The sequence below is a fragment of the Triticum urartu genome, chromosome 7A, assembly GCF_056163025.1.
Source record: "Triticum urartu cultivar PI428250 chromosome 7A, HENAU_Tu73, whole genome shotgun sequence".
Classification (NCBI taxonomy): Eukaryota; Viridiplantae; Streptophyta; class Magnoliopsida; order Poales; family Poaceae; genus Triticum; species Triticum urartu.
The window spans coordinates 402,465,492-402,487,939 of record NC_141879.1 but is presented as its reverse complement, the minus strand read 5'-3'; positions in this window follow the sequence as shown (position 1 = coordinate 402,487,939).

Sequence of the window (22,448 nt, the reverse complement as noted above, 5' to 3'; positions counted from 1 at the left end):
TGTGGGAAGGACCCCCTATCGCCCACACTCACTTGGTGACGGTTCCAAATGCCGTCGCGAAAAGGGGTTAAAAACCATTTGTTTAGGACCGACGCGCACCAGTGATAGCCCAGACACCCGAGGACCCCATAATCCAGGACTCCCTCAGTAGCCCTTGAACCAGTCTTTCGATGATGATGTGTTCGGCACGCAGATTGTCTTCGACATTGCAAGGCGGGTTCCTCCTCCGAATACTTCAAAGTGGTCTTCTGAATAAGAGATCTGTATCCGGCTCTGCATAATAGCCACAACCCTCAACCACGAAGGCAATATACTTAATCAAAATAAGGCTTGTCAACTGACAACTTTTTTGGCAAAACGTTACGTCTGGCCTCTTAATCATTTCAAACCGTTTTTTAGCCTCCGGCTTCGCGTTTCAAGGAGCAGCCTCTATTGACACGTCTTGTCAAAGTAGAGATCGTGTCCCCTTATTGCGGGATTCTCATCAATACGGGGTTGGGTAATCGAACCGTGTCATTCGCACGACCCTTTGGGACTAGGCGAGTTTTAAGGCTTGTGGGGGGGGGGAGGGGGCGCTTGATATTCACTGCCTATATAAGCAGATAAAGACCCATCTTTTTACCCCACGCCTTCTTCTTCCCTCTGTCTTCCCAGCCTCGAGCTCCAGCGCCCAAACTTCGATCTTTCCCACCTCCACCAACTTCTCCAGCCATGTCCGAATCCGGCTCACAAGGCAAGTGGATGGCCTCCTCCATCACGGAGAAGGACATCAAGGAGCTCCGGGAGGCGAGGTACTTAACCGCGGAAATCACACACAGGCTCCCTGCCAAAGAGCAAGTCATCCCCACTCCAGAGCCTGGCGAGAGGGTTGTGTTCATCCCTCACTTTCTCCGCGGGTTAGGTTTCCCCTCCACCCCTTCGTCCGTGGCTTGATGTTCTACTACGGGCTAGATTTCCATGATCTAGCCCCGAATTCATTCCTCCACATCTCGGCGTTCATTGTCGTATGCGAAGCGCTACTCCGCATCCCCCACACTTCAGCCTCTGGCTAAAAGTCTTCAACATGAAGCCGAAGGTGGTCGACGGGCAGCATGCGGACTGCGGCGGCGCCATGGTGAGCAAGCTTCCAACACCACTTGGCCCAAAGGGGCCCTCGTGGAGACCGTGAAGGTATGTCAACCGGAGTGGTTCTACATCACCGAACCCCGCGGTACCAAATGGGCGGCCGCTCCTGAGTTCAGATCCGGGCCCCCTATGCTGCTCGCATCATGGACCAACAAGGGTCTGGATTGGGGGTCGACCGATGAAGTGATGATGCTACAAAAGCGCATCAAGAGTATGATAAAAAAGAACACCAGTCTCATCGACGTGATTCAGGTGATGATCTTCCGCCGGATCCTACCATGCCAACGCCGGCCTCTCCGTATGTGGGAGTTTAATCCGGAGCGCCCCCGGACCCTTCAGCGTTTCTTCGGCACAACGCACGAAGAGATCTGGAAAATGCTTTTCAAGGCCCAGAAGACGTGGCCGGAGAAGATCGAAGACATCGGTCTCGACAGTGCGAATCCAGCTACTACGGTAAGCATTTTATTTCCGAAAACAATTTCGGTCCATAAGTTAAAGGGTATACTGAGATGTCCATTCCTCATTCAGGGTTGGACAACGAAGGCGGAGCGGATCAGGTGTCCGGCGCTGCTACCCGAAAACCCAACCACTCCTCTGCTAATGAGGATGCTGGTCCCGGCGCCTTATCAGGTGCCGGAGAAGAAGGCCAAGAAGAAAAGCAAGGAGGCCAAGGGTGGCCTCTGCCGTAAAGGTACTTCAGACGTAATGTCCGGAGAGACCGAAGCTCCCTCCTCTCATGAGGGAGATGAAGATGAAGAGGAGGCAGAAAGAGATTCTCCCCTTAAGGGGAGGAAGAAGAAAAGGGAGGCTTCTGTAGATCCGGAGGCGGAGGCGTCCAAGAGAGGGAAGATATCCCTTTCAGATGATTCAGACACGGATGCCGAACACTCCCCCACGTGGTGCCCCAGTGAAAAGCCCCTGGCCACATCGTAAGTGCCAAAGGATACCCCGATGTTTATCCAATTTTTTTATGATTGTAATTATAACACATCATGTTACGTGTTGCAGTCCGGCCCGTGGCCTCCCCCAACAATCGTCATCTGAGGGGAATTCTTTGGCATCGGAGATGGTGGAGAGCGACTTGCCTCCGCGAGCCTCTCCGCCTACCACGAGAGATGACACCGAGGTGTTGTCCCAGAGGACCTCTCCGGGCCACGGAGATGTGAGGGAGGCCCCTCAGACGACGCCAGAGGGTAATGCCTTGGCTGCCGAGAACATGGGGGGTGCTACCCCCATGGAGACTGATGATGGGGGCACTGACCAGTCCGGCACCCAGCCGAACACCGTTCTAGAGACCCATGTAGCTCCGGAATCAAGCGAACAACCCCCTGCAAAGGAAGGGGGAGTGCCCATTCTAACAGCGTCCTCATCTAGTCCGGAGGCGCCGAACACTCTGGTGGAAGCACTGCAACATGCTTCCATCGTGGAGGAGCACCGTACCCTGATGGGTACGGTGGTTGAGAAGGTTCAGTCCGCAAAGAGCGGGTTGAACAAAGCCTTCACCAGCCTGCTAACATGTTTCGAGGTATGCGGTGTAATATTCTTAGCCGCTTTTCATATGAAAAATATGCCTGTGTATAGATAGTAGCCCCTAAGACTCTGATCAGTTGAAAAATCAACCAAACATAGGATCAAATAATAAACACATGAGGTAACGTACTGTTCTATTGGTAAATAGGCCTCCCTGTTAGCAGTGACCATCCAGTCCGCTGAATTGTCCGAACTTCAGCGGAAGCTGAAGCTGGCCGATGAGGATCTCATCCGCATTAACAAGCGGTTCGATGAGGCGCAAGGTATGTTTGAAAAAAAGTATTCACGCACCCGAAGTGATATGCCAATGCGGAGTTTAAGCTCATGCATTGCCTTGACCATTATTGCAGGTAGTGCGGCCGAGGTCGAGACCCTGAAGAGTGCCCTTGCCCAACCCGAGGAACAGGCACGGGTGAGCAAAGCGGCCGCTGATAAAGCGGCTGTGGACTTAAAGGCCGAGCAAGTCGCCCGCCACCAATATGAGGAGCGGGTGACTGAAGTGGAGCAAGAGCTCAAGGACGCCGCCGACAAGTGCCAGTCTTTGGAGGAGAAGAATAAGGCCCAAGCAGTCGATCTTGCTAAGGCCCTCCAGGAGGCTAAGGAAGCGCGGACCGAGTCTCGGGCAGCTCGCGAGGAGATCAAGCAGGCCGAATAGATAGCGGTTGGTAAGCCCTTTCTTTTGTAGAGTAAATTTGGCAGTCAGAAATATACCTTGCTTACTCGACTATGGAGTTCTCCAGACGCCTTTGCGGATCTTCCTAAGAGCGCTGCCGACGCTGCATAGTATTTCCGGGCCCAAGATGGGAACACGACGAAGAAGCTCTTCTGGTCACAGTACCTGGCGCCGGAGCGTCCGGCGTTGTTGACCAACCAGATGATGCAGTTGGCGGAGCTGCATAGGATGTCCGATTTGGCCATGAAGGACATTATAGTCCGACTGTGGCCAGCCGAACCCATTCCTAGCAGCTACTTCGGCCTGGTCAAGCGGCTTGGCGACGCCCTACCCTGAGTTGAAGCTGTGAAGCGCTCAACGTGCATAGAGGGTGCGCGGATGGCCTTTGCCTGTGTCAAGATGCACTGGGCAAAGATGAAGGCCGCCATCATGGCGGTCGAGGGTCCACCGGAAGGCAAGGACCACCGCAAGCCGAAGTGGTATTTTGAGGATGTCCTAGAGGGTGCTCGTTTAATAGAGGGTCAGTGCTTGAAGAATATCATATTTGAGTGAATGTATCCAGGCTGCCCAGACGTTGTATTATGAACCAAGGCTGTGTAATATATTTGTGCCTTTTATCTGAAATTACTTTCCTCCTATACGGCCGTTTATTGATCTTGAGAGTTTTCAGTCGTCGGCTTCAGCCCCCACATAGATGCTACGGGGCTGTTCGGTATAGCGCACGACCACACTTGACCCAACGTCTTGGTCCGTCAAGGAGGTGTCTGCGCAGCGAACTAGGCAATCAGACTATGCGACTTTATTGCTCTCACTTAGCCATAGGAGTTTGACAATGGGACTAGGAACTAGCCCCTGGTGCGTGTGCGGCTATCCTCACTTGGATGCCTTAGGCGCGTGACTGGATGAAGGCCAGTCCTTCGTATAGTACGGAAGAAATTGCAAGAGATTTATGGTGAGTCACCGAATCGCTGACCAGCTCTAGCCGTATAATGACAGTCAGTTTTCGACTTTCTCTACTGAGGTGCTTGACCGGACGAGCCAGAAACACAATTGCAGTAGTTCTCCCTTTACCACCTTAGCCGAACAAGCGGAACGTAAGGTAGCAACCACAGGAGCTGGGCAACCCAACTATTGACCAAAGACGTGATTCGGAGCTGATGCATATAATGCAGTATTTGGGACGCCGAAGTGTACTTCTCAAAGTATTCAGACTTTTCTTTCTTGAGCGTATGTGTGGCCGAATAGAGCCCCTGGTATTGAATCTGTACTAGAATGTATATGTGGCCATCTTAGCACAAACGAGGAATGCAGATTATGAAACAAACCAAGACCGAATGAGGGTTGGTGAAAACTTGTTTTCATTGTAATCCGGTTGATACGTCAAGACGTGCTATTACAGATAGTGCCAAGGCTATTTTACATGCCAGAATTTGTACACAAGGGAAAGCTATATACGGGGCCTAAAAAAGATGGTCTTGACGATCTCATTGATGCCTTGCCGCATGTCTGCGTCGCTTTCGTCCTTGTGGAAAAGATTCCTTGAGAGGAATGGTACATGGTTGTTTATACGAAAATGGGCCTACAAAGAGTCCCTGCATGACCGTGAAGTAGCTAGGCTTTAATGCACCTGTGGTATTTGAGAAATAAAAAGATCAAAGGAAAAAGGGTCATGGTCACATAGGGTTGAGCCACACTATGGACTTATCCGTATCGTGCCTCCGTCGTTGCCCAGGGTATTTTGAGTGCGTAATTATGCACACGCGGTACATATGCCACGGATGTGTGTGGCGATCGACAAAGGCAAAACTGCTAGTCTAGCTCTGGAGTCACCGAGCTGTCATCATGTAGAGTAGACCGGACGCGTTTAGCAGTGTCCGGAGGCTTGATGGCCGATGAGGTGTTCGGCCTAGGAAGGCCGCTCTGCACTTCAGCCACGAGGGCCGCTGTGTGCTCCTCGGTTCGGAGGGAACGCTCCGTGTTTCCATTGACTGTGATAACACCGCGGGGTCTGGGCATTTTGAGCTTTAAGTAAGCATAATGCGGGACCGCATTGAAGCGGATGAAGGCAGTTCGTCCGAGCAGTGCATGATAACCACTGCGGAAGGGGACGATGACGAAGATCAAGTCTTCGCTTCGGAAGTTATCCGGCGAACCGAAGACTACTTCCAATGTTATTGAGCTCGTGCAGTGGGCTTCTATGCCATGTATCACTCCTTTAAAGGTGGTGTTAGTAGGCTTGATTCTTGATGGGTCAATACCCATTTTGCGGACCGTGTCTTGGTAAATCAAGGTAAGACTGCTGCCGCCGTCCATGAGGACTCTAGTGAGATGCTATCCGTCAATGATTGGATCGAGGACCAGAGCTGCCGAACCTCCATGACGGATACTGGTCGGGTGCTCCCTGCGATCGAAGGTGATCGGACAAGCCGACCATGGGTTGAATTTAGGGGCGACTGGGTCTATGGCATAGACGTTCCTTAGCGCGCGTTTGCGCTCCCTCTTGGGGATATGCGTGACGTAGATCATGTTCACTGTTTTCACCTTAGGGGCCGGGAAATTTCTTTTGCCCCCCCTGTGTTCGGTGAGCGGGGCTCTTCATCGTGCTCGCTTGGCGGTCCTTTCCCCTTATGTTCGATGTTTAACTTACCGGCCTGTTTAAAGACCCAACAATTTATGTTGGAGTGGTTGGCAGGTTTATCAGGGGTGCCATGAATCTGGCAAGTCCGATCGAGTATTTTGTCCAAATTGGATGGACCATCTTTATTTCCTTTGAATGGCTTCTTCCACTGACTGGATTTAGCTCTACTGAATCCGGCGTTGACCGCCGTGTTTTCGATATCTTCATTGTTGCTTCGACGCTTGTGTTTGTTGCATCGTGGCCTGCCGTTGCCGTCTCTGGCTTTGGAGGTGCCGGGGTCGCTGGTACTGTTACTTCTATGAGCTAACCAGCTGTCTTCTCCCACGCAAAAGTGGGTCATAAGTGTGGTAAGGGCTGCCATGGACTTTGGCTTTTCTTGGTCGAGGTGTCGGGCGAGCCATTCGTCAGGGACGCTATGTTTGAAGGCCGTGAGGGCTTCGGCGTCCGGACAGTCGACGATTTGGTTCTTTTTAATTAACAACCTAGTACAGAGTTTGCGGGTTGATTCTCCGGGTTGATGGACTATATGACTGAGGTCATCGGCGTCCGGAGTGATGAGGACAACAATACCATTGTTACACCCACAGCCCCTACTGCTATACATACTGGACCAATTACTAGAGCTCGCGCACGCCAATTGAATTATCAGGTACTTTCATTTCTTGGTAACGATTCTAATGTTCATGAGAATATGATGCTGCCTAAATTGGATACATTTGTTTTGCTTACAAATGAAGGGCCTAGCTTGGACAAGAAAGATGAACCTTGGAGCAAGTTCAAGCATGGAGATGATGGCATGCGCAAGGGGAACAAGAACAGAGTTACAAGTGACGATTCCAGGACTTTGAAGCCACCATAATGAGTGCATGAAGCCTTGGACGAAATATACAAGATGCCACTTCATAAATTTCATCCAGAGGCTATTCTAGGTGCTGCGTCACCTTATTTTTGGGCCAGGCCCATGTAAATTCGAAATACTTGATTATAGGCAGTTTTTAGAGTCCGTATGTGTGGGGAAACAAGAGTTAGGGTTGGTTTTAGATCCCTCCTCCAAGGGCCACGAAATCCCCCCCTCTCTCCTCCATATATACAACCCTTAGGGCATCGTTTAGACTTTGGGTTTTGTTTAGATTAAAGTTCGCCATAGGTGCAACTTTGCGTACTTCGTTTGTGTTCAACAACCAGACAAAGGCATCACAGAACCCCACCTTGATCAATAAAGCTTTCATCTTATATTCGCAATATCCAGATTGCAATATCAGTTTCTTGCTTATTCTTCGTTTGCTCGCAGGAAACAGACCCTCGTGGTCAGGTTGATCGTGCTCTGGCGTGGTCAATAACCCCTCGGAAGTTGGTTTAGAGATTGCTAAGGCGCGACGTCTTGCATGTTCGTAGTCGGATCGACAAGGTCGACTCCCATAGAAAACGATAGCCACCATCTCATCGAAACATCGGGACACCTTCGCCTCTATCAAGTGGTATCAGATTTCCGGGTTGCTCGGTGATATTTTATAGTTTTTTCGTAGTTTAGATCGAGTCTGTCTTCATACCTACAGTCCACGAAAAAGCCAAAAAAAATTAGGGTTAGTTCATCATATCCAAACCAGTCTCAGCCTTTGCATAGTATTTTCAATATTTTGCTTTGTTGAATTTGCGGTTGCATCGTCGTGTCTAGTTGCCGGTCTTAGAGTCTATTCTTTTAGAGTTTCGAGTTCTGGTCATAAGTTGTCACGTCACCGCCGTACCATCATCATCGCCCCTGCCTTCTACCACCACAGCTTATCCGCCACTGATCCGTCTCCATATACCATCACCAATCCGTATCCATATACCACCACAAATCCGTATCCATATACCACCACCGCTGCCATATCCTACCACCATATATCCACCACCAATCCGATTTCCTTTCATATTAGGTTTGTTTTCGAGATTCGTCTAATTTCTGATTCGTGTTTTCTTACCTGAGTAGGTTTCGGAAAAAAAGAGTCTGGAGACCCCCGGGCAGTTTTTAGGCCAAAATTTTCATAGGCAAAAATATTTTTCCCTATCCTATTTTTAGGCTTTTTCTGAGTCTTTGGAGCCACGTGCCATCATAGTGATTTTTTGTCGCACTTTTTTGTCGTCGCTGCCCTGATTTCTGAAAAAGTCAATTTTTTTCGTGCTCATCCTGTATTTTGACGAGAGAAGAGTGTTGAGACACTCGCCATTATAGTGATTTTTTCGCAAAAAAGAGGCGTAGAAAAAAAGGAGTGCAAAAAAAATACAGAGCGAAAAAAAGTTCCAGAGTGTGCTTTTCCCTTGTTTACGTGCAGCGCCGTGATTTTGTTAGTGTTCTAGGATCGCGTCTCTAGCACGGTCTAGCCTAGGACCAGCACAGTACCGTCGTTGAGCGTTTATTCAACTTTGCATCTCTGAATTGATTATTGCTGACCCTTTTTGCTACCATATTATAAGCCTTCCCAAATCCACATACATCTACGTCATGTGTTAGACTCTCCCTGGTAATCGCTCTATCCAAGCTTTGAGAGTTTTGACTACGACGGTTGCAAATCTCAAATTCTTTCCAGTTCTCCCACCACCATGTTCTCCCACAACCACCTCTTGTTAGTAGTCTATTGGATAATATTCTTGTGTGTTTCTATTGCTGCTAACCATGGCAGGATCACAAGCCGACGAGACTGACTGGGAGAACATGACGAATAGGGAGTTGCATGATAAATCTCAGCAAATGATGAGTGGACAGGTAGAAGATGTGCTAAACAGATTTGAAGAGGCCATGGAGAAGATAGATGGCATTGAGAAGACGTTTGAAACAAAGCTCGATAACAAGTTTAATGAATTGCTAGCGTGTCTTCCACCACCACCGCCGGCCGCACCTATCGCACCTCTACAACAACAACAACAATGTCGCCTTCCAAATCAAGTGGGACGAGCACAACACATTCGCATTGACCCTGGGAAAAACTCTGGTGCCGCTGTTGATGCTTCTGTCGCTCCTGCTGCTACTGCAGAGGTGGAGGACCATTACGAGGATGAGGTTGATCAAAATCAGAACTACATGCAACCACCAGCACTACCACCACCAGGTCGTCCTCAGGTATATCACCGCAATGGTAGGGCTGCACCACCACCTGAGGTACGAGATCATGACCTTTTTCCTAAACTGAAGTTGAATATTCCAGCATTTGAGGGTAGATATGTTCCTGATATATATCTTACTTGGGATTTATAAACTGAACAACGTTTTACATGTTTACAATATCCCGAGGAGAGATGTGTTCCTGCTGCTGTTTGTGCTTTCACTAGTTTTGCATGTGTTTGGTGGTCTGAACATTGTAGATTATATCCTATTCCAGCTACTTGGGCTGCTTTGAAAACTGCTATGCGTACTCGTTGGGTTTCACCATATTATCAACGTGAATTACTTCAAAAATTGCAGCGTTTAAGACAAGGAAAAAATTCTGTAGAAGAATATTACCAGGAATTACAAACTGGCATGATTAGATGTGGTATTGTTGAGGAGAATGAAGCTATGCTTTCTCGTTTTATGGGTGGATTAAATAGAGGGATTCAGACCATCCTAGAGTATAAGGAGTATAATAATATCACTCGTTTATTCCATCTTGCTCGTAAAGCTGAACGTGAAGTGCATGATCGATAGGCATTGGTGCGAACTAACTTTTCTGCAGGTCGATCTTCATCATGGACACCACGTGCATCCTCTACTTCCACTGCACCAGCACCGACATTAGGTGCCACCTCCAGCCGTGATACAAGAAAGCAGGCACAACCACCACTATTTGCCAAGAGCACACCTGTCGGGCCTGCGCAGAGCTCTTCTTCTTCCATGGCATCAACAGGGCACACAAGTGATATTATTCGTCGTTATAAGGGAATAGGACATTTTGCGAGAGAATTCAAATCTCAGCGTGTTATGATTGCTACTGAGGATGGTGGGTATGAGTCCGCTAGTGACTATGATGAGGAGAGTTTGGCTCTTATTACACATGAAGAACACGGTGGAGATGATTCTGATCATGAGACGCAATACATGGCTGCTGAAGATGCTGACATGTATGAATGTTTTGTTGGGTTTCGTAGTAATTCCAAAAATTTTCCTACGCACACGCAAGATCATGTGATGCATAGCAACGAGAGGGGAGAGTGTTGTCTACGTACCCACGCAGACCGACTGCGGAAGCGTTGACGCAACGTAGAGGAAGTAGTCGTACGTCTTCACGATCCAACCGATCAAGTACCGAAACTACGGCACCTCCGAGTTCGAGCACAAGTTCAGCTCGATGATGATCCCCGGACTCCGATCCAGCAAAGTGTCGGGGAAGAGTTTCGTCAGCACAACGGCGTGGTGACGATCTTGATGCACTACAGCAGCAGGGCTTCGCCTAAACTCCGCTACAATATTATCGAGGAATATGGTGGCTGGGGGCACCGCACACGGCTAAGGAATAGATCACGTGGATCAACTTGTGTGTTCTAGGGTGCCTCTACCTCAGTATATAAAGGACCAAAGGGGGGAGGCTGGCCGGCCACAAGGGGTGCGCCAGGAGAGTCCTACTCCCTCTGGGAGTAGGATTCCCCCCAATCCTAGTTGGAATAGGATTCGCGGAGGGGGAAAAGAGGAGGAGGGGGCCGACCACCTCTCCTAGTCCTAATAGGACTAGGGGAAAGGGGGAGGCGCGCAGCCCATCTAGGGCAGCCCCTTCTCTTTTCCACTAAGGCCCACTATGGCCCATATAGCTCCCGGGGGGTTCCGGTAACCCTCCCGGTACTCCGGTAAAATCCCGATTTCACCCGGAACACTTCCGATATCCAAACATAGGCTTCCAATATATCAATCTTTATGTCTCGACCATTTCGAGACTCCTCGTCATGTCCGTGATCACATCCGGGACTCCGAACAACCTTCGGTACATCAAAATGCATAAACTCATAATATAACTGTCATCATAACCTTAAGCGTGCGGACCCTACGGGTTCGAGAACAATGTAGACATGACCGAGACACGTCTCCGGTCAATAACCAATAGCGGGACCTGGATGCCCATATTGTCTCCTACATATTCTACGAAGATCTTTATCGGTCAGACCGCATAACAACATACGTTGTTCCCTTTGTCATCGGTATGTTACTTGCCCGAGATTCGATCGTCGGTATTCCTATACCTAGTTCAATCTCGTTACCGGCAAGTCTCTTTACTTGTTCTGTAATACATCATCCCGCAACTAACTCATTTAGTTGCAATGCTTGCAAGGCTTAAGTGATGTGCATTACCGAGAGGCCCAGAGATACCTCTCCGACAATCGGAGTGACAAATCCTAATCTCGAAATACGCCAACCCAACATCTACCTTTGGAGACACTTGTAATGCTCCTTTATAATCACCCAGTTACGTTGTGACATTTGGTAGCACCCAAAGTGTTCCTCCGGCAAACGGGAGTTGCATAATCTCATAGTCATAGGAACATGTATATGTCATGAAGAAAGCAATAGCAACATACTAAACGATCGGGTGCTAAGCTAATGGAATGGGTCATGTCAATCAGATCATTCAACTAATGATGTGACCTCGTTAATCAAATAACAACACTTTGTTCATGGTTAGGAAACATAACCATCTTTGATTAACGAGCTAGTCTAGTAGAGGCATACTAGTGACACTAAGTTTGTCTATGTATTCACACATGTATTATGTTTCCGGTTAATACAATTCTAGCATGAATAATAAACATTTATCATGATATAAGGAAATAAATAATAACTTTATTATTGCCTATAGGGCATATTTCCTTCAGTCTCCCACTTGCACTAGAGTCAATAATCTAGATTTTACAGTAATGATTCTAACACCCATGGAGCCTTGGTGCTGATCATGTTTTGCTCGTGGAAGAGGCTTAGTCAACGGATCTGCAACATTCAGATCCGTATGTATCTTGCAAATCTCTATGTCTCCCACCTGGACTAGATCCCGGATGGAATTGAAGCGTCTCTTGATGTGCTTGGTTCTTTTGTGAAATCTGGATTCCTTTGCCAAGGCAATTGCACTAGTATTGTCACAAAAGATTTTCATTGGACCCGATGCACTAGGTATGACACCTAGATCGGATATGAACTCCTTCATCCAGACTCCTTCATTTGCCGCTTCCGAAGCAGCTATGTACTCCGCTTCACATGTAGATCCCGCTACGACGCTTTGTTTAGAACTGCACCAACTGACAGCTCCACCGTTTAATGTAAACACGTATCCGGTTTGCGATTTAGAATCATCCGGATCAGTGTCAAAGCTTGCATCAACGTAACCATTTACGACGAGCTCTTTGTCACCTCCATATACGAGAAGCATATCCTTAGTCCTTTTCAGGTATTTCAGGATGTTCTTGACCGCTGTCCAGTGATCCACTCCTGGATTACTTTGGTACCTCCCTGCTAGACTTATAGCAAGGCACACATCAGGTCTGGTACACAGCATTGCATACATGATAGATCCTATTGCTGATGCATAGGGAACATCTTTCATATTCTCTCTATCTTCTGCAGTGGTCGGGCATTGAGTCTTACTCAATTTCACACCTTGTAACACAGGCAAGAATCCTTTCTTTGCTTGATCCATTTTGAACTTCTTCAAAATTTTGTCAAGGTATGTTGTTTGTGAAAGTCCAATTAAGCGTCTTGATCTATCTCTATAGATCTTAATGCCTAATATGTAAGCAGCTTCACCGAGGTCTTTCATTGAAAAACTCTTATTCAAGTATCCCTTTATGCTATCCAGAAATTCTATATCATTTCCAATTAATAATATGTCATCCACATATAATATCAGAAATGCTACAGAGCTCCCACTCACTTTCTTGTAAATACAGGCTTCTCCAAAAGTCTGTATAAAACCAAATGCTTTGATCACACTATCAAAACGTTTATTCCAACTCCGAGAGGCTTGCACCAGTCCATAAATGGATCGCTGGAGCTTGCACACTTTGTTAGCTCCCTTTGGATCGACAAAACCTTCTGGTTGCATCATATACAACTATTTTTCCAGAAATCCATTCAGGAATGCAGTTTTGACATCCATCTGCCAAATTTCATAATCATAAAATGCGGCAATCGCTAACATGATTCGGACAGACTTAAGCATCGCTACGGGTGAGAAGGTCTCATCGTAGTCAATCCCTTGAACTTGTCGAAAACCTTTTGCGACAAGTCGAGCTTTGTAGACAGTAACATTACCATCAGCGTCAGTCTTCTTCTTGAAGATCCACTTATTCTCAATTGCTTGCCGATCATCGGGCAAGTCAACCAAAGTCCATACTTTGTTCTCATACATGGATCCCATCTCAGATTTCATGGCTTCAAGCCACTTTGCGGAATCTGGGCTCATCATCGCTTCTTCATAGTTTGTAGGTTCATCATGATCTAGTAGCATGACTTCCAGAACAGGATTACCGTACCATTCTGGCGCGGATCTTACTCTGGTTGATCTACGAGGTTCAGTAGTGTCTTGATCTGAAGTTTCATGATCATTATCATTAGCTTCCTCACTAACTGGTGTAGGTGTCACTGAAACAGTTTTTTGTGATGTACTACTTTCCAGTAAGGGAGCAGGTACAGTTACCTCGTCAAGTTCTACTTTCCTCCCACTCACTTCTTTCGAGAGAAACTCCTTCTCTAGAAAGTTTCCGAATTTAGCAACAAAAGTCTTGCCTTCGGATCTGTGATAGAAGGTGTATCCAATAGTTTCCTTTGGATATCCTATGAAGACACATTTCTCCGATTTGGGTTCGAGCTTATCAGGTTGAAGCTTTTTCACATAAGCATCGCAGCGCCAAACTTTCAGAAACGACAACTTTGGTTTCTTGCCAAACCACAGTTCATAAGGCGTCGTCTCAACGGATTTTGATGGTGCCCTATTTAACGTGAATGCGGCCGTCTCTAGAGCGTATCCCCAAAACGATAGCGGTAAATCAGTAAGAGACATCATAGATCGCACCATATCTAGTAAAGTACGATTACAACGTTCGGACACACCATTACGCTGTGGTGTTCCGGGTGGCGTGAGTTGCGAAACTATTCCACAATTTTTCAAATGTACACCAAACTCGTAACTCAAATATTCTCCTCCACGATCAGATCGTAGAAACTTTATTTTCTTGTTACGATGATTTTCAACTTCACTCTGAAATTCCTTGAACTTTTCAAATGTTTCATACTTATGTTTCATTAAGTAGATATACCCATATCTGCTTAAATCATCTGTGAAGGTGAGAAAATAACGATATCCGCCACGAGCCTCAATATTCATCGGACCACATACATCTGTATGTATGATTTCCAAAAAATCTGTTGCTCTCTCCATAGTACCGGAGAACGGTGTTTTGGTCATCTTGCCCATGAGGCACGGTTCGCAAGTACCAAGTGATTCATAATCAAGTGGTTCCAAAAGTCCATCAGTATGGAGTTTCTTCATGCGCTTTACACCGATATGACCTAAACGGCAGTGCCACAAATAAGTTGCACTATCATTATCAACTCTGCATCTTTTGGCTTCAACATTATGAATATGTGTATTATTACTATCGAGATTCAATAAGAATAGACCACTCTACAAGGGTGCTTGACCATAAAAGATATTACTCATATAAATAGAACAACCATTATTCTCTGATTTAAATGAATAACCGTCTCGCATTAAACAAGATCCAGATATAATGTTCATGCTCAACGCTGGCACCAAATAACAATTATTTAGGTCTAATATTAATCCCGAAGGTAGATGTAGAGGTAGCATGCCGACCACGATCACATCGACTTTGGAACCGTTTCCCACGCGCATCGTCACCTCGTCCTTAGCCAATCTTCGCTTAATCCGTAGCCCCTGTTTCGAGTTGCAAATATTAGCAACGGAACCAGTATCAAATACCCAGGTGCTACTGCGAGCATTAGTAAGGTACACATCAATAACATGTATATCACATATACCTTTGTTCACCTTGCCATCCTTCTTATCCGCCAAATACTTGGGGCAGTTCCGCTTCCAGTGACCAGTCTGCTTGCAGTAGAAGCACTCAGTTTCAGGCTTAGGTCCAGGTTTGGGTTTCTTCTCTTGAGTAGCAACTTGCTTACCGTTCTTTTTGAAGTTCCCCTTTTTCTTTCCTTTGCCCTTTTTCTTGAAACTAGTGGTCTTGTTGACCATCAACACTTGATGCTCCTTCTTGATTTCTACCTCCGCAGCTTTCAACATCGCGAAGAGCTCGGGAATAGTCTTGTTCATCCCTTGCATATTATAGTTCATCACGAAGCTCTTGTAGCTTGGTGGCAGTGATTGGAGAATTCTGTCAATGACGCAATCATCTGGAAGATTAACTCCCAATTGAATCAAGTGATTATTGTACCCAGACATTTTGAGTATATGCTCACTGACAGAACTGTTCTCCTCCATCTTGCAGCTATAGAACTTATTGGAGACTTCATATCTCTCAATCCGGGCATTTGCTTGAAATATCAACTTCAACTCCTGGAACATCTCATATGCTCCATGACGTTCAAAACGTCGTTGAAGTCCCGATTCTAAGCCGTAAAGCATGGCACACTGAACTATCGAGTAGTCATCAGCTTTGCTCTGCCAGACGTTCATAACATCCGGCGTTGCTCCTGCAGCAGGCCTGGCACCCAGCGGTGCTTCCAGGACGTAATTCTTCTATGCAGCAATGAGGATAATCCTCAAGTTACGGACCCAGTCCGTGTAATTGCTACCATCATCTTTCAACTTTGCTTTCTCAAGGAACGCATTAAAATTCAACGGAACAACAGCACGAGCCATCTATCTACAATCAACATAAACAAGCAAGATACTATCAGGTACTAAGTTCATGATAAATTTAAGTTCAATTAATCATATTACTTAAGAACTCCCACTTAGATAGACATCTCTCTAATCCTCTAAGTGATCACGTGATCCAAATCAACTAAACCATGTCCGATCATCACGTGAGATGGAGTAGTTTCATCGGTGAACATCGTTATGTTGATCATATCTACTATATGATTCACGCTCGACCTTTCGGTCTCCGTGTTCCGAGGACATATCTGTATATGCTTGGATCGTCAAGTATAACCTGAGTATTCCGCGTGTGCAACTGTTTTGCACCCGTTGTATTTGAATGTAGAACCTATCACACCCGATCATCACGTGGTGTCTCAGCACGAAGAACTTTCGCAACGGTGCATACTCAGGGAGAACACTTCTTGATAATTTAGTGAGAGATCACCTTATAATGCTACCGGCAATCAAAGCAAGATAAGATGCATAAAAGGATAAACATCACATGCAATCAATATAAGTGATATGATATGGCCATCATCATCTTGTGCTTGTGATCTCCATCTCCGAAGCACCGTCGTGATCACCAACGTCACCGGCGTGGCACCTTGATCTCCATCATAGCATCGTTGTCGTCTCGCCAAGCTTATGCTTCTACGACTATCACTACCGCTTAGTAATAAAGTAAAGCATTACATCGCGATTGCATTGCATACAATAAAACGACAACCATAAGGCTCCTGCCAGTTGCCGATAACTCGGTTACAAAACATGATCATCTCATACAATAAAATTCAGCATCATGTCTTGACCATATCATATCACAACATGCCCTGCAAAAACAAGTTAGACGTCCTCTACTTTGTTGTTGCAAGTTTTACGTGGCTGCTACGGGCTTAAGCAAGAACCAATCTCACCTACGCATCAAAACCACAACGATAGTTTGTCAAATAGACTCCGTTTTAACCTTCACAAGGACCGGGCGTAGCCATACTTGGTTCAACTAAAGTTGGAGAGACAGTCGCCCGCAAGCCACCTATGTGCAAAGCACGTCGGGGGAACCGGTCTCGCGTAAGCGTACGCGTAATGTTGGTCCGGGTCGTCTCGTCCAACAATGCCGCCGAACCAAAGTATGACATGCTGGTAGGCAGTATGACTTATATCGCCCACAACTCACTTGTGTTCTACTCGTGCAAATAACATCAACATAAATAACCTAGGCTCGGATGCCACTGTTGGGTTTCGTAGTAATTTCAAAAAATTTCCTACGCACACGCAAGATCATGTGATGCATAGCAACGAGAGGGGAGAGTGTTGTCTACGTACCCACGCAGACCGACTGCGGAAGCGTTGACGCAACGTAGAGGAAGTAGTCGTACGTCTTCACGATCCAACCGATCAAGTACCGAAACTACGGCACCTCCGAGTTCGAGCACACGTTCAGCTCGATGACGATCCCCGGACTCCGATCCAGCAAAGTGTCGGGGAAGATTTCCGTCAGCACGACGGCGTGGTGACGATCTTGATGCACTACAGCAGCAGGGCTTCGCCTAAACTCCACTACAGTATTATCGAGGAATATGGTGGCTGGGGGCACCACACATGGCTAAGGAATAGATCACGTGGATCAACTTGTGTGTTCTAGGGTGCCTCTACCTCAGTATATAAAGGACCAAAGGGGGGAGGCTGGCCGGCCACAAGGGGTGCGCCAGGAGAGTCCTACTCCCTCTGGGAGTAGGATTCCCCCCAATCCTAGTTGGAATAGGATTCGCGGAGGGGGAAAAGAGGAGGAGGGGGCCGGCCACCTCTCCTAGTCCTAATAGGACTAGGGGAAAGGAGGAGGCGCGCAGCCCATCTAGGGCAGCCCCTTCTCTTTTCCACTAAGGCCCACTATGGCCCATATAGCTCCCGGGGGGTTCCGGTAACCCTCCCAGTACTCCGGTAAAATCCCGATTTCACCCAGAACACTTCCGATATCCAAACATAGGCTTCCAATATATCAATCTTTATGTCTCGACCATTTCAAGAATCCTCGTCATGTCCGTGATCACATCCAGGACTCCGAACAACCTTCGGTACATCAGAATGCATAAACTCATAATATAACTGTCATCGTAACCTTAAGCGTGCGGACCCTACGGGTTCGAGAACAATGTAGACATGACCGAGACACGTCTCCGGTCAATAACCAATAGCGGGACCTGGATGCCCATATTGGCTCCTACATATTCTACGAAGATCTTTATCGGTCAGACCGCATAACAACATATGCTGTTCCCTTTGTCATCGGTATGTTACTTGCCCGAGATTCGATCGTCGGTATTCCTATACCTAGTTCAATCTCGTTGCTGGCAAGTCTCTTTACTCGTTCTGTAATACATCATCCCGCAACTAACTCATTTAGTTGCAATGCTTGCAAGGCTTAAGTGATGTGCATTACCGAGAGGGCCCAGAGATACCTCTCCGACAATCGGAGTGACAAATCCTAATCTCGAAATACGCCAACCCAACATCTACCTTTGGAGACACCTGTAATGCTCCTTTATAATCACCCAGTTACGTTGTGACATTTGGTAGCACCCAAAGTGTTCCTCCGGCAAACGGGAGTTGCATAATCTCATAGTCATAGGAACATGTATATGTCATGAAGAAAGCAATAGCAACATACTAAACGATCGGGTGCTAAGCTAATGGAATGGGTCATGTCAATCAGATCATTCAACTAATGATGTGACCTCGTTAATCAAATAACAACACTTTATTCATGGTTAGGAAACATAACCATCTTTGATTAACGAGCTAGTCTAGTAGAGGCATACTAGTGACACTAAGTTTGTCTATGTATTCACACATGTATTATGTTTCCGGTTAATACAATTCTAGCATGAATAATAAACATTTATCATGATATAAGGAAATAAATAATAACTTTATTATTGCCTCTAGGGCATATTTCCTTCATGTTTAGTTGCTCAACGTGTTTTGAGTGTGCAGGTTACACAAGCTGAGAAAAATCAGAGGCATACTTTGTTCCATACAAAGGGAGTTGTGAAGGAACGTTCTGTTCACGTCATCATAGATGGAGGGAGCTGCAACAACTTGGCTAGCATGGAGATGGTGGAGAAGCTATCTCTCACCACAAGACCACATCCACATCCTTACTACATCCAATGGTTCAACAACAGTGGCAAGGTTAAGGTAAAACGTACCGTTTGTGTGCATTTTAGTATCTCTACATATGCTGATTATGTTGATTGTGATGTGGTACCTATGCAAGCATGTTCCCTATTACTTGTTAGACCATGGCAATTTGATAAAAATTCTGTACACCATGGTAGAACTAATAAGTATACTCTTGTTCATAAGGACAAGAAATATTACTTTGCTTCCTATGACTCCTGATTCCATTTTGAAAGATGATATTAATAGAGCTAATAAAGCAAAACAGGAGAAAAATAAGAGTGAAAATCAGATTGTGGCAAAAGAATTGGAGCAACAAATGAAGCCTAATAATAAACCATCTAGTGTTGCTTATGAAATTAAATTGAAAAGTGCATGTTTACTTGCCACCAAATCTGATATTGATGATCTAGATTTTAGCAAATCTATTTGCTATGCTTTTGTGTGCAAAAATGCATTATTTTCATTCGAGGACATGCCTTCCTCTTTGCCTCCTGCTATCACTAACATTTTGCAGGAGTTCGCTGATGTCTTTCCACAAGACGTGCCACCGGGATTACCACCTATTCGAGGGATTGAGAATCAAATTGACTTAATTCCCGGTGCATCATTACCCAACCGTGCGCCATATCGTACCAATCCAGAGGAGACGCAGGAGATTATGCGTCAAGTACAGGAGCTGCTCGACAAAGGTTATATATGTGAATCCCTTAGTCCTTGTGCCGTTCCTATCATTTTAGTGCCAAAAAGGATGGTACGTCGCGTATGTGCATTGATTGTAGAGGCATTAATAATATTACTATTCGTTATCGTCATCCTATTCCTAGGCTAGATGATATGCTTGATGAATTGAGTGGCTCTACAATATTCTCCAAAGTTGATTTGCATAGTGGATACCACCAAATTCGTACGAAATTGGGAGATGAATGGTAAACATCATTTAAAACTAAGTTTGGATTATATGAGTGGTTAGTCATGCCTTTTGGGTTAACTAATGCACCTAGTACTTTCATGAGATTAATGAACGAAGTTTTACGTGCTTTCATTGGACGATTTGTGGTAGTTTACTTTGATGACATATTGATTTATAGCAAATCATTGAAGGAACATTTGGAACATTTACGTGCTGTTTTTATTGCTCTACGTGATGCATGTTTGTTTGGTAACCTTGGAAAGTGCACCTTCTGCACCGACCGAGTACCTTTTCTTGGCTATGTTCTTACTCCACAGGGAATTGAAGTTGATAAAGCCAAGATTGAAGCTATTGAGAGTTGGAAGAAGCCCAAAACGGTCACACAAGTGAGGAGATTTCTTGGCCTCGCTGGATTCTATAGGCGTTTTGTGAGAGATTTCAGCACCATTGCTGCACCTCTCAATGAGCTTACAAAGAAGGATGTGCCTTTTGTTTGGGGTACCGCACAGGAAGAAACCTTCACGGTATTGAAAGATAAGGTGAAACATGCTCCTTTGCTCCAACTTCCTGATTTTAGTAAGACTTTTGAGCTTGAATGTGATGCTAGTGGAATTGGATTAGGAGGTGTGTTATTACAAGATGGCAAATCAGTTGCATACTTTTCTGAAAAATTGAGTGGGCCTAGTCTAAATTATTCTACTTATGATAAATAATTATATGCTCTTGTTCGGACTTCAGAGACATGGCAACATTATTTATGGCCCAAAGAATTTGTTATACATTTTGATCATGAATCTTTGAAACGTATTAAAAGTCAAGCTAAACTAAATTATAGACATGCTAAATGGGTTGAATTCATTGAGACTTTCCCTTATGTTATTAAACACAAGAAGGGTAAAGAAAACGTTATTGCTGATGCATTCTCTCGTCGCTATACTATGCTTTCACAACTTGACTTCAAAATATTTGGTTTGGAGACAATCAAAGATCAATATGTGCATGATGCTGATTTTACAGATGTAATGCAGAATTGTAAAGAAGGAAGAACATGGAACAAGTTCATCGTTAATGATGGATTTGTGTTCCATGCTAACAAGCTATGCATTCCAGCTAGCTCCGTTCATCTTTTGTTGTTGCAGGAGGCGCATGGAGGAGGACTAATGGGACACTTTGGCATGAAGAAGACTGAGGACGTACTTGCTACACATTTCTTTTGGCCAGAGATGAGACGGGATGTTGAGCGTTTTGTTGCTCGCTGCACTACATGTCAAAAAGCTAAGTCACGACTCAATCCTCATGGTTTATATATGCCTTTGCCTGTACCTAATGTTCCTTGGGAGGATATATCTATGGACTTTGTTTTAGGTTTACCTCAAACAAAGAAGGGGAGGGATAGCATATTTGTTGTCGTGGATAGGTTCTCGAAAATGGCACACTTTATACCATGTCATAAAAGCGATGATGCTGTTAATGTTGCTGATTTGTTCTTTCGTGAAATTATTCGCTTGCATGGTGTGCCAAATACTATTGTTTCAGATCGTGATACTAAATTTCTTAGCCACTTTTGGAGATGTTTATGGGCTAAGTTGGGGACTAAACTGCTTTTTAGTACTACTTGTCACCCCCAAACTGATGGACAAACTAAAGTAGTCAATAGAACATTGTCTACTATGCTTAGGGCTGTTTTGAAGAATAATAAGAAAATGTGGGAAGAATGCTTGCCTCATATTGAATTTGCTTATAATCGTTCATTGCATTATACTACTAAGATGTGCCCTTTTGAAATTGTGTATGGTTTCCTACCTCGTGCACCTATTGATTTGTTGCCTCTTCCATCTTCGGAGAAGGTTAATTTTGATGCTAAAGAACATGCTGAATTTATTTTAAAAATGCATGAGTTAACTAAGGAAAACATTGAGTTAATGAATGCTAAATATAAACTTGCTGGAGATAAGGGTAGAAAACATGTTGTGTTTGCACCTGGAGATCTTGTTTGGTTACATTTGCGTAAGGATAGATTTCCTAATTTGCGCAAATCAAAGCTAATGCCACGTGCTGATGGTCCTTTTAAGGTGTTAGAGAAAATAAATGATAATGCATATAAACTTGAGCTGCCTACAGATTTTGGGGTTAGTCCCACTTTTAACATTGCAGATTTGAAGCCTTATTTGGGTGAGGAAGATGAGCTTCCGTCGAGGACGACTTCGTTTCAAGAAGGGGAGGATGATGAGGACATCAATACCATTGTTACACCCACATCCCCTGCTGCTGTACATACTGGACCAATTACTAGAGCTCGCGCACGCCAATTAAATTATCAGGTACTTTCGTTTCTTGGTAATGATTCTAATGTTCATGAGAATATGATGCTGCCTAAATTGGATACATTTGTTTTGCTTACAAATGAAGGGCCTGGCATGGATAAGAGGGATGAACACTGGAGCAAGACCAAGCATGGAGATGATGGCATGCGTAAGGGGATCAAGAACGGAGTTACAAGTGACGATTTCAGGACTTTGAAGCCACCATAAGGAGTGCATGAAGCCTTGGACG